This window comes from Myotis lucifugus, unplaced genomic scaffold (genome assembly GCF_000147115.1).
Source record: "Myotis lucifugus unplaced genomic scaffold, Myoluc2.0 scaffold_127, whole genome shotgun sequence".
In the NCBI taxonomy this organism is placed as follows: Eukaryota; Metazoa; Chordata; class Mammalia; order Chiroptera; family Vespertilionidae; genus Myotis; species Myotis lucifugus.
The window spans coordinates 354,655-365,060 of NW_005871175.1; positions in this window are offsets into that span (position 1 = coordinate 354,655).

Here is a 10,406-nt window from a genome sequence, read left to right on the forward strand (position 1 = left end):
GTTTCACTAAAAAGAAGGATCTTGTTGCCCAAGAAAAGCTTTCTATCTCCTCCAGTTTTTTCTCAGCATTAACATCTGGCCTAAAAAGATTTTTTTTTTTCCTGTCTTGACTTTAAACTCTACGGGTTAAATACTCAATGGAAGATGAAAATCAGACAAATGGGGACTACTCTCCTTTAAAATGCCAGATAAAATATTATTTTATTGAAACACTAAAGAAAATGTCTTTTTTTCACAGAATAAAACTATTATATAAAGCTAATTCTGAGAAATGTGCTGAAAATTTTTAGCATAGGAATTTGGATGAAGCTGTTCAACAAAAGAAAATAATGCTTAACAGTCCCATTTACCCATTAACTCCTTTTGGCATGGGGAGGTCACTTCTAGGTACAGTTGCTGGTTTAATTGGAAATGCTCTTTATTAACTAGATTGAGGGCATACTTAAGCTTGCATCCATATCTATTGCTGAGTAACAATCCACTCCAAAACTTGGTGACTTTAAGCAAGCATTTATTTGTTCCCATTCTTTAGTTTGGCAGTGTAATCTGGGCTTAGCTCGGTGGTTCTGCTCTATGAAGACATGCATTTGCAGACCTCACTCCATGTCAGGAGTTTTAGCTGGGATGGCTATAACAGCTGGGCCTCTTTCCATTACTCGGTCTAGGGCAGTGGTTCTCAACCTGTGGGTCGCGACCCCTTTGGGGGTCGAACGACCCTTTCACAGGGGTCGTCTAAGACCATCGGAAAACACATATATAATCACATATTGTTTTTGTGATTAATCTCTATGCTTTAATTATGTTCAATTTGTAACAATGAAAATATATCCTGCATATCAGATATTTACATTACGATTCATAACAGTAGCAAAATTACAGTTATGAAATAGCAACAAAAATAATTTTATGGTTGGGGGTCACCACAACATGAGGAACTGTATTAAAGGGTCACGGCATTAGGAAGGTTGAGAACCACTGATCTAGGGTCTCGTCCTCAAGTAGGCTAGTTCAGGCTTGTTCACAAGTTGACTGTTCAAAAAGATAAGTAGCCCTAGCTGGTTTGGCTCAGTGGATAGAGTGTCAGTTGTGGACTGAAGGGTCCCAGGTTCGATTCCAGTCAAGGGCACAAGACTAGGTTGCAGGCTCAATCCCCAATAGGGGTGTGCAGGAGGCAGCCGATCAATGATTCTCTCTCATCATTGATGTTTCTATGTCTCTCTCCCTCTCCCTTCCTCGCTGAAATAAATAAAAATATATTTTTTAAAAAGATAAGAGAGACTAGAAGCTGCAAGACCTCTGGAAGCCAAAGCTCAGAAGCCAAACAATGTCACTTTGCCACATTCTATCAGCCAAAGCAAGTCCTAATAACAGCACAGATCCAAGCTGGTTGGAAGGGCTGCCAAGAATTCATGGCCACTTTTATCCAACAAAAGGTTTCAGCATGTTGATTACCTTGAGGAAAATGCAGTATGTTACATGTTCTAATGACTTTATAGGAAGAGAATCCATTGTAAATCTATCAAATAAGAAATATGATGTGCCCTAGCTGGTTTGGCTCAGTGGATAGAGCATCAGCCTGCGGACTGAAGGATCCCAGGTTTGAATCCGGTCAAGGGCACATGCCCGGGTTGGGGGCTCAATCCCCAATAGGGGGGTGTGCAGTAGGCAGCAGATCAATGATTCTCTCTCATCACTGATGTTTCTATTTCTCCCTCTCCCTTCCTCTCTGAAATCAATAAAAATATATTAAAAAATAAAAAATATGGTGCTAATTTAAATTTACCTCAGGAGTCAGATGCATATAGAGCAGCTATGAGACTGAGGAAAGGAGGAAGAGGCTGCGAAATTCTTACTTTGGTAAATTTAAAAGAGAAGAAAAAAAAAAGTGCCCTGGCCAGGTATCGAAGTTGATTAAGATCATTATCCGGATATGCCAAGGTTGCGGGTTTGATTCCCCATCAGGGCATATACAAGAATCAACCAATGAATAAATAAGTAAGTGGAACAACAAAATCGATGTTTCTCTCTCTCTCTCTCTCTCTCTCTCTCTCAAATCAATAAATTTAATTTAAAAAGTTTACTCTATAAGGACAAAAGGATGGGGGTTTGAGGAAGAATCCAAGCTGAGAATGCTGAGGCCCTAGAAATGTTTTTCTTCTGGCTCTACAGCCAGGGAGAGGGACGGTGACATGGATTGGAAATGAAAAACAAAAAAGATTGAAACCCAAAAAGGAACTGAACTATCCCCACCACTTAATGTGAAATCAAAATGGGGGGAGGAGGGAAGAAAAAAAATTGGGTAAAAAGTTGTAACAAAGATTTTAAGATATTTATGAACTTCATATTTTTATAGAGTTGTTAACTTTGTAAAGACTACTTAGTTGACATTTAGTGAAAGTGATCCAATGTTCTTGCAGGATTTGGGATCTGGGGATATACTCTGATTTTCCAGGCTCTACTGTAAAGCATATTTCCATTTATATGAGCAAATCCAGGAGATCTACCTCCACAAGGGGTCCTTCTGGCTTTCACCAAAGTCCTGACTTAAGTCTGTATCCTCTGCCTCTATCTGCATGCGGTGAGCTGACCTGGGGCTGCTTGCCAATAAGCCACCTGCTTATCAGCCAGAACTCCAGCCAGTGTTAGTGCAGTTTACAGGAGGGTGTGTATGTGTGTGTGTGGGGGGGGGGGGGGGGAGTGGGGGAAAAAGGTCAGTCTGTCTGGTGGATTCCAAGCAGAAACACAACCATGTCAAGGCTGGTTGTTGCTCTCACCTATGCTGCTGTCTAGAATGGATATCCTGTTTAGTTAGGTATGTCTCCACCACTACCTATCAATTCTAGGAGACAGACACATAAACCTCTTGTAAGTGTCTGCAACTCAAGTGATATTCTAATAAATTGATCAGAAGAGACAATGCTAAGACCTACAATACAGCAGACTCAGAACCAAGAACACTTTCAAGTAAATCCAGTTCTTAACATTTCCAAATAGTTACTACATAATGAATATAGCTTGTTATCTAAAAACGCCAGCTTATATTCAGTTGTAGGCATTAACAGAATCAAGGCACAACTGTTTGATCCTAGTTTACTTTTATCTGAAAATGGTGCAATCTTACTGCCGGTAAGCTTCTTAAGGTCTTTAGTAAATATACACTGGTTAGATGTTATGACAGAGGGAAGCCTAATTTTTTTTTTAATCCTCACCTGAGGATATTTTTTTCCATTGATTTTTAGAGAGAGTGGAAAGGAGAGGGAGAGGCAGAGAGAAACACCAATGTGAGAGAGACACATCAATTGGTTGCCTCCTGTGTGCCCCCAACCAGGGCCATGAGCCTGAACTAAGGTATTTGCCCTAAAACATAATGGAACCTGGGACCCTTCAGTCCTCAGGCTGATGCTCTATCCACTGAACCAAACCAGCTAGGGCAAGGGAAGACTATTTATAGAGGGAAGGTTATTTAAAGAGAGCCCTCTGTATCATATTAACATAATCAACCTTGTTAATTAAAAACACTCAGATTAGGCTGAAATCCCTTTGACCAACCATCCTATTTTTCCTTTTATTTTAGCATCCATTTCCCATATTACATTCTTCACTTAATCTGACAGTGACAGCAGACCTGCCACTTACTACTTGTGTGACATCAAGCAACTCATCTTCAGGAAGCAAGGTAGGAGTAATAAACTATTTTTCAGGATGTTAAGGGGTCTAAATTAATGTAATGTAGTTAGAACAATGCTTGGTTCTAGTTACTCGTAACGCTAATGCAGGCTCTCCAGTCTCATGCAAAATGTTCCCCAATACTGGGAATCCCCAGATGACTCACCTGACTCATGACTAAGGTCTGCCTACTCTTCATGAAACAAACCACTTTCTTCCTCCCAAATAGCTCCCTTTAATGGAATTTCCCACTTGTGTGCACAGGGCACAGAGCAGCCACATGCAATGTCGCCTCCCATATCTACTGTCATTACTGACCAAGGGAATTATCATGTTCACTAGTGTCCCTACAGAGGAGGTTCTGTCGGTGCTTCTAACACTGCTTATGAGCATTACGGGCCTTGCCTCTCAGGATTCTAGGTACTGCAATCACCATAGTTACCTTGGCTACTTCTAACCTCAAGGACCCATGCTTGCTACTGAGTAAACTTGCCTTATTCTCAATATTTTAGGGTAAGCTGTATCTTGTCAGAAAATCTTAGTTCTTTAATGCAAATAAGACTCCTGCTGGATTCCCCACACTGGTCCACTAGATATGGCTGAATTCCAGCTAAGGTTGTAGCTTATGCTCATGTAGGAACCTCTACTTTATCAAATTGTTATCTAATATACCATTTATGAGGGTTCAGCCATTGTGGCTCAGTGGTTGAGTATCGATCAACCCATGAACCAGGAGATCACAGATTGATTCCTAGTCAGGGTAGGTGCCTGGGTTGTGGGTTCCATCCCCAGTAGGGGGCGTGCAAGAGGCAGCCGTAGGATGTTTCTCATCATTGATATCTTCTCTCTCTCCCTCTCCCTTCCTCTGAAATAAAAAATAGTGTGTGTGTGTGTGTGTGTGTGTGTGTGTATAATTCATTCAGCCCAGTAATGTTAAGTGCCGAGGTGCTATTCCCCTACTATACCTATGCTGAACGTTAGATGTTGGACATGTTATTCACTTGTTATTTTAAACAACACTAAATTAAATATTCCAAATATATACATCTTCTGTGTGAAAACAAGAAAAGAGTGTAAGACTTGACTACTACTTGCAAATCTGAAAGTTCTATCTTAATAACACAAGCATAAACTTAACTTGTAAGGTTTAAGAAATTATGGATCCTCTGAACCACTCCACAAATACTTCCAGACTGTCAACAAATTTTGGCAATAAGGACGTCAGAAAAAGACATTAAAGCAATTAAACCATAATATATATATCCATAACTATAGAACATAATGCAGTAGTTATAAAGAATGTCCTTCAAATTAAAGTTTTGCAAATTGCAGGATAGCAATAACCTTATGTAAAAAGCATAAAAATCATGCATTTCAACATGCATACACATGGAGGTGAACAGTTACCAGTAAACCATCAACAGTAGTTAACTCTAAAGAAGCTAGTGATCCCTGACCAGTTTGGCTCAGTGGATGGAGCGTCAGCCTGCAGACTGAAAGGTCCCAGGTTCGATTCCAGTCAAGGGCATGTGCCTTGGTTGTGGGCACATCCCCAGTGGGAGGTGTGCAGGAGGCAGCTGGTCGATGTTTCTCTCTCATCGATGTTTCTAACTCTCTATCCCTCTCCGGTCCTCTCTGTAAAAAATCAATAAAATATATTTAAAAAAAAAAAAGTTAATGAGAGTAAGAGGTGAAAAACTGAGAGGAAAAGGAAGAAAGCTAGTCAAGATGGATTTTGTTTAAATTTTATGAAAATGTAGTTCTGTACGCATTATGTGATTTTCAAAATAATTAGAGCACACAGAAAAAGAAATAAAAGGTGTGATATTTCAAAATCAATAAAAGAATTAGGTTATTGTTCTCTAGAATTTCCCCTTCTGGTGGGGAAATCTTGACTACTAGTAAATTTCCATTTGCAATGTAAAAAATGTTATAGTACTGTTATGACTTAAGCAGAGAGAAATTTAATGTGCCAGCATTCCAAAGTATTTGGTCATAAGTAAGAATCCTTTAGTATATTAACAGACTGTAAGAAGTCTCATTTAGGGAGCTGGAAAGGGCACACCACCCCTCCCCCCCCACACACACACACTGGCTAAATTGGGGTAAATGAAATGATTGTCAGGGTACACGTGAAAAGAACGTGAGTCTCTAGGGATAAGGGATCAATCAATCAGAAGATTATCAACTTATATGGAAGGTACAAGAGCCAGCCAAAAATCACTGGTTTTGCCCTGGTCCATCTGGCTCAGTGGTCAGAGCTTAGACCTGTGTACCAAAGGGTCGAGGGTTTGATTCCCAGTCAAGGGTACATATCCAGGTTGCAAATTTGATTCCCAGTCCTGGTAGGGGCACATGTGGGAGGGAACCAATCTCTCTCTCTCCCTCCCTCCCTCTCTCCCTTGCCCTCTCTAAAAATCAATGGAAACAATATCATCCAGTGAGGATTAATAAAAATTTTTTAAGATCATTTGCTTTGTTGAGAAATAAGAGTTTCAATATATCCTTCCACAGAATATTAATTATAAAGGGAAAAAATAACTTCACAATGCAGAAATCTGGTGGACAACACCTTAAACAAATAATATAAATGAACGCAACCAACAGTGGGATAAAATGACATCATGTGCCTTCCTATGTAATTAATGCCCAAGGTTAGTATTTGTGACAAAATGCACAACTGAAACCATGTGGGAACAATCAGAATCATCCAAATTAAGGAACATTCTTTAAACAGCAGGCATGTACTAGTACTCTTCAAACTGTCATTAAGGACAAAAAAGGAATTGTTCCAAATTAAAGAAAACTGGAAAGATGTGATAACTGAATGCAATGGGTGATTAGGAACAGGGGGATTGTTTAGTACTAAGACATTTGGCACAACTCAAATAGACTGTATATTAAATGACACCCCAATCTTAAAAGTCCTGAATTTGATTTAGGGTGGTTGTGCAAGAAAATGCCCCTATCTTTAGGAAATACAAACTGACATAAATATTCATAGAGGAAGGAGTATGCTTGCAATAATTTCTAATGGTTCAGTAATACATATAGAAAGTAAATGAGAATGGTGAATCCAAGTGAGGGGTACATAAGACTTGAAGGGGAACATTCTTGCAGCTTCTCTGTAAGCTTGAACCCGCCTCAAAATAAAGTTTCTTAAAGTCTCTTTTTTTAAAAAATATATTTTATTGATTTTTTTACAGAGAGGAAGGGAGAGGGATAGAGGGTTAGAAACATCGATGAGAGAGAAACATCTATCAGCTGCCTCCTGCGCACCTCCTACTGGGGATGTGCCCACAACCAAGGTACATGCCCTTGCCCGGAATTGAACCTGGGGTCTTTCAGTCCGCAGGTTGATGCTCTATCCACTTAGCCAAACCAGTTAGGGCTTAAAGTCTCTTAACATTTTTGCTATTTTCCGCTACTTGGGTTGACCCTCCTTGCCTTGTTAATGTTAAGAGATCCAGAAAAAATACCCTAATCTGTCTATGAACCAAGAGATATCTGCATTATCAGAATTTTAAAAATACAGTAAAATTACCATTGTACTATATTCATTCATTGAAAACAAGGATATACATCTTACACAGAATTCTTGGCCTAATTAACAAGTATTTGCCCTACTAAGGACCAGATACTGTTTTAGGTGCTTGGAAAAAACAAACAGTGCACATACTGACTCTAAAGGATATTATAACAGACACAAAAGCCCACATACTACCTTAACATTAAAAGCCCACTCTTGCAAAACATGCAGGACAACCAGATGAATTATACAACTTGATCATACTCAAATAGTGGAGGCATTTTATATACTTAAAGATACTCAGTTTATCTAGAAGAAATCTTACAATTGTATGCCAAGCACTAGGCTAAGTGTTCAATAAGCATTTAAAACTCAAAGCCACAAAAAAAGAAAAAGGAAACTCAAAGCCACTGTATAGATGTCCCCATTTTATAGATGAAGAAACGGTTATTAAAGCTGAAATAATTCCTTCCAATTTTAGTGGTAAGGAAGGAAGCCCTATTGTGAACCCAGCTCTAACTCTAGGCCTTGCAGAGCACTTGATACAGTGAGCAACAAAATCCTTTGAAAAGACAATTTAACATTGAAATTTTCCCTTTTAGCAAACATTAGCACACTGTTCTTAGAACCTTCACTAATCTGCCTTCATGGAGCTGCAGATGAGAGCGATAAATAAGAGCTCATACTACTGGGTCAAGCCCTGAGACATTAGGGGGGGAAAATGCAAATGTATGATTATGTCACATGTAAAAATCCTATCAGGGGTAAGCCTCTAGGAAAGTAGCAGCAAGGGATTAAAATCATTGATTCTTTGAAGACAACAAACCAAATCAGTTATCAATAGTATTTCTATATTCAGATAAATTCCCCATATATCCTTGATCAGGCAGAAACTTCCAAGCTCCTTGTCATTGATTCTACTATCCCAATAAATGTCTAGAAACTCGTTTTGCTTTGTTGCTTATTAAAGAATCTTACAGGAGGGGGAAGAGAGTGAATAACTCTCACCCATCTATACTAATAAAAGGGTAATATGCTAATTAGGGCAGACGTCTTCCAGATGTCCATCCGACATCCATCTGGACAAAGCCACAGCGGCTGCAAGGGCCTAGGGCCGGCGCCACTCAGGAGAGGTAGGTGGGTCCAGTGCTCGCACGGGAGGGGTGGGCCGGGCCAGTGCCACCAGTCCAGAGCTGTGGCTCCTTTTGCAGAGGCGGTGCCACACCCCCTTCTGCAAAGGTGGTGTGGGACAGACCGTGGCGTGGCTAGGTCCCAGTGCCGCCCCTTCCACAGAGGCAGCAGCGTGGGCTCAGTCCAGGTGCCACACCTCTGCAGAGGCTGGACTGGGTGCAACCTGCTGTGACTCAACCTCCTACAGCCCCTCCCCCAGCTGGCCTGGCCCCAAACCGCCCCCCACCCACCAGTGGGCGGGGCCAGCGCTAAGAAGCCAGGGCAGAGGGCCGGCAGCTGCAGGGGCCAGCAGTTGCAGCAGCCGGCAGTGGCAGTAGCAGCAGGGTAATGGGAGCAGCACCTTCTCCTGATCAGCCCTGTCGCCTCCCACAGAGGACATCCCCAGAGGGCTCCTGGACTGTGAGAGGGGGCAGGCCGGGTTGAGTGACCCCCCTCCAGTGCACGAATTTTCATGCACCGGACCTCTAGTTCTAATATAAAATGCTGTTAAGACTCAGAGGATATTCCAGGTCTCTCACTGCATCAGGACAGAATGCAAATCCAGTTACTTTGATGCTTTGCATAGCCAGAGAGGTTCTTCAACTCCTCCCTTTTCTCTCAACTTCACAAAAACATAAGCTCAATTGTTTTTCCATTAACAAAAGAAGCAAAATTCTCCTAATAAAATGGTCTATCACTTTCCCTTGAGTTTCATTTTCTTCTCAGAGTTCCATTAAACACAGCAAAAATCCTTAAAGTGCCATGGCACTCATAGAACACAACATATCTCAATTACCTTCCCTTCAAAGCATCTTTCTCTATAAGTCAAAATTTACTAATACCACGCCTGTCACTGAGAAGAGGCAGTGACCTGTGGTTGGGAAGGAATCTATATATACAAAAGGCTAAGTGTCTGTCTGTCTGGTAGCTATGACATGCACTGACCACCAGGGGGCAGTTGCTTGGCCCAGGAGCTGCCATGATGTGCATTGGACATTTAAAAATAAACGGCACCACGGACCTGGCACCGACAAACCAACATTCAGCTTCCCCCAAGTGGGACATAGGCCCTGCCCTCACCCCGGAGCGACAGCCCAGCAAATCGCAGCCAATGCTGCCAAGACCCCATGACACAAAATGCGGCCCACAGCCCAGCCCAGAAACAGTTGCTGTGGGCACCGAGTAATGTCACAGAGCAACACCTGGCTTCCTCTCCCTAGCGACTAGCATCCTGGGAGTTTCTTCAGCTCAAAAACTTGACTTGCTTTATAGCCAGGTGCAAACATTTTACAGTTTAGCCAAATGTCTGTGAAGCATTTTCCCATGCCTCATCTCATTTGATCCTCACAGAAGTCCTAGAGTAGGTAGATAGGAGACTCGGTAGAATCTTATTTTCATTAGCAAGATGCGAATAGCAATATTAAAATATTTCTTCTAATTTCCTTTCAGTGTGCACGAATCTGTGCACCGGGACACTAGTTACTACATAAAACCTCCTATGAATTGTCCTCTCATTGTTTCTCCCAACCTCCACCTTCCAGAAAGCAGAGAACAGGAAGATATGCTTTGAACTACCACCCACTAGATCAGCGGTTCTCAACCTGTGGGTCGCGACCCCTTTGGGGGTCGAATAACCCTTTCACAGGGGTCGCCTAAGACCATCGGAAAACACATATTGAATATATAATTACATATTGTTTTTGTGATTAATCACTATGCTTTACATTCAATTTGTAACAATGAAAATACATCCTGCATATCAGATATTTACATTATGATTCATAACAGTAGCAAAATTAGTTATGAAGTAGCAACGAAAATAATTTTATGGTTGGGGGTCACCACAACATGAGGAACTGTATTAAAGGGTCGCGGCATTAGGAAGGTTGAGAACCACTGCACTAGATTGTTACCCCAAGCAATAAAGATTGCTATGACCTTTTTAGACACTATGGGTTGTCTGGAGAAAAATAATTTAGAAAATTATTAATACATTTGCAATTTCAGCAAAATAAACCTGGATTCCTTGATACCTGATGTG